A 3,936-nucleotide genomic window follows, 5' to 3' on the forward strand; every position below is an offset into this window, starting at 1 on the left:
ATGTTAAAGCGCACTGCACATTCTGTGCGGGTCATTCTGAACTACGGTTATTATTCTCATCTTTTCGTGATGCTAAAGAGAAATGATTCTCAATTTTTTTCTCGCGTCAACCGAACGTTTCCCTTTGCTTTAAGAGAAATGAGCTGCTTCATATTACTCTATATGGCCAGAGGCTAATACTATTGCTGTTCTTCGGCAACAACTATATTATTTCTCTTTCCTTTTATGCCACAGAAAAGCGGTGCGAAATGCTGTATGTACACAGAGAGAAAATTACTTAAGCACGTTCAAATATTGTACGGAATTACCCAGAGTTGACAGCGGTTCGTGTCAAGGTTAGGGGTTATTCAGAGGTGTATATGAGTGTGCATGTGTGTGGGTTTATAACCTTGCATGTATGTGTGTGCATGTGCATGTGTTAGTATGTATGCGTGTGTATATATATGTGTGTGTGTGTGTGTGTGTGTGTGTGTGTGTTTGTCAACCTGCCTTTCATTTATCGCCAGTTCGTAACCATGTCTCAATGTCAGTCATCTTGTACATGCAAATAGCTATAGAAATGTTTGAATAGATACATTCACAACTTGGTCAGGAGCAAGCTAGCTAACCTAATGTTCCATATGCCAAGCAATTCTTGGCTCACGACGTATCCGGTAATTACCCCTAAGAAGAATTATCCGGTTATTTATTATCTCAATCTAATACGTGTTCGGGGCTTCTGTTGCGGTGTGGAGTCCAATTAGCATGTGCTAGTCTGGAGTGCGACCGCCGTGGTAACAACCAAGTAATTCCCGGATCCAATTGTATACACATATACACGAGGCGAATTGAGTCGTCCAACTCAGGTTCTAGATTTCTACTGACACGCTTTCTTTATATTCAAGATATACAAATTACTTATTCTATAACATCTTATTTAATGCATTCTGATTATGTCTTTTCTACTTTTGATCAGTTCTAGTTATCATCTGTTACACTACAGGTGTTTCTCTCTCTCCTCTCTCTCTCTCTCTCTCTCTCTGTCATTCTTTGACATACTCATCCAGTGAGACAGTCTGATCCCTTACATTTTTCTCACTTTCTGGTCCGTCATTCACATTCTTCCAGTGAAAAAGATTCCGAGAAGGTCTTTTATTCTTCTCCGTGCGAGAGAGAGAGAGAGAGAGAGAGAGTGTGTGTGTGTGTGTGTGTGTGTGTGCGCGCGCGCGCGCGTGCGTATTCTGTATACCAGCTCACAATGGGTAAAGGGATATCGAATGTTAATGATCCTTTTGTGTGTGTGTCATTAGAAACACACAGATTCAGACAACGCTCCGGGGGAGAGGGATTGTCAAAGATACATCAGTGGACACGGAAGTTCATAACGCAGGAAGATAATGGTAGCGAGGAAGTTAGACAAGAGAAACTTCAGTGTTTCTAAAGATCCTCCAGAGTAGAGTCCCTGTGTGACTTGTGTATTCATTATCTTTCTTGTTTATTCTGTGTCCCTTGTTCATCTTTCCCCCTCTGTTTTCACTATTCATTTTTCCCCCTTTAAAGTCTCCTTTGTTCGCTTTCCCTCAGCTGCTTCTCTTGGCTCATTCATGTAACTCTCTTTCCTCCTTTGTTTTTCACCCCCCTCTCTTTCACGACTGCCTCTCACCTTGTAAGTACCTCACCCCCTTGTGTTCGAGGCCCACTTCAACCCTTCAGTCTCTGAACCCTTCTGTTCATTTCCCTTTCGCACTCCTCAGTGTAAAGCTCCTCCCATTCTCTCACCAATTTATGGACCCCTCTAACCTCTCCCATCTTCTGGGGTTTAAACCCTTCCAAACACTTGGCTCCTCAGCTCTTAGTCCTTCGATCCTCCAACTGGCTTATACCCCTCTCTAATCATCAGTTTCTGGACTCACACATTCTCTCTCTCTCTCTCTCTCTCTCTCTCTCTCTCTCTCTCTCTCTCTCTCTCTCTCTCACACACACACACACACACACACACACACACCTTGTAGCCCCATCCTCTCCTTTAGCAATCTTTCGATCTAACACACCTCGTCCAAATAATGTCTGTTTTGCGCGTTTCTTTTACCTCTGGCCACCTTCTCAGCTGCCAGTGCTGCTATGCAGTGTAAGAGGAGCTACATAAGTGATAAGATGGGAGATTCGGGAAAAGGGAGAGAGAAAAATATGAACGTTGAGAAAGTGAGACGGGATAAGGAAAAGCAGAGGGAGACATGTGCGGCGAGAAGAAAGTAGAGGAGGAAAAGAGAAGGGAGGATTAAGGCAAGATGGAGAGGGAAGAACCGGGAAAGAATGAGGTAGGCAAGGGAAGGGAAGGGAGGAGAGGTGGAAGGCAAAGCAAAAGAAGATGACAAGAGTGGGGGGAAATGATGAGGACGATAACTGTTGGCAGGTGTCACGTGAAAGTCGTAATTTGTTTGAATTGCCTCCTGTAGTTGGAGAGTCTGCTTATGAATCTCAGTAGGAAGAGTGTAATTTCGGCAGCGATTACTGGGCTATGTAGGAGAGATGTATCATGAAGCTTCACATGTCACGAGAATGTTGTATGATTCTTTCTTGAATATGTTTAACTTGCTTGTGATGGATGGCGTCCACCTGGACACAGGTCGTTGTTAGATAGCTGGAGGGTAATCGAGCAAGCGATCGTTCAACTCTGACCGAGAATTTAGGACTTCGTCATAGCACCAAAGCTTCTTTATTGCCTAACAATATTCCATTGTGAAGGCGCTGCTCTCCCAGCCATAGTGGATATCGAGGCAAGGTCGGCGTGTGAGAGCCGAACAGCAATCATACAGCTTCAAGGACAACCCCGCTGACGTCAGAAGCTCTCTCTCTCTCTCCTACTGGGATGTTTTATAGTCATGAGGGAGTCCGAACTGGTGCAGAATGGGGCTTGTGTCACTCCCCATCAATTTCTCCGAACTCCTGTGGCGGATAGAGTGTTTGTAATGACCTCGCTGAGGACGTGCGAGTCGAGAGGGTAGCGGTGAGGAGGTGACTTGGTCTCCTGGTTGTGGAGGATAAGTGACGGAGGAGGAGGAGGAGGAGGAGCAGTGTGGCGTCTCCTGTGCACTTGGCGTATTGTCCGTGACAGATGTGCGCACTTTCTGAATGGAATATTGGCGTATCTTTATAATTTGTCCTTTTGATATCAAATTTATTTATAGTTGGATATCAACTGATTTATATTTCTCTCTTGCATCTCCCCTGATGATGTGGTTATTGAACGAAAGTTCACTTGGGAACTTAGTATGTTTCATTTTCCCCGTGCTCTCATGGGAATATATATGTATATATATATATATATATATATATATATATATATATATATATATATATATATATATATATATATATTCCTATGAGTCCACGGGGAATATCTTGATCACGCGCAAAATTGTGATCCTTTACAATATATATATACATCACTCCAAAGGATTTCATCTTTTCCCTGCTACTGGAAGATGCGCATCCCTAAAGCTGCAAAAACCTCCTACAAAAAAGAACCTGGAGTGACTGCGAGACGCTTTTAAAAAAGTGGTCCTGGGCAATTACAAATTGTATATATATATATATATATATATATATATATATATATATATATATATTATCCCTGGGGATAGGGGAGAAAGAATACTTCCCACGTATTCCCTGCGTGTCGTAGAAGGCGACTAAAAGGGGAGGGAGCGGGGGGCTGGAAATCTTCCCCTCTCGTTTTTTTTTTTAATTTTCCAAAACAAGGAACAGATAAGGGGGCCAGGTGAGGATATTCCCTCCAAGGCCCAGTCCTCTGTTCTTAACGCTACCTCGCTAACGCGGGAAATGGCGAATAGTTTGAAAGAAAGAAAGATATATATATATATATATATATATATATATATATATATATATATATATATATATATATATATATATATATATATATATATAACAAGT

The sequence above is a fragment of the Panulirus ornatus genome, chromosome 12 (assembly GCF_036320965.1).
Source record: "Panulirus ornatus isolate Po-2019 chromosome 12, ASM3632096v1, whole genome shotgun sequence".
NCBI lineage: Eukaryota > Metazoa > Arthropoda > Malacostraca > Decapoda > Palinuridae > Panulirus > Panulirus ornatus.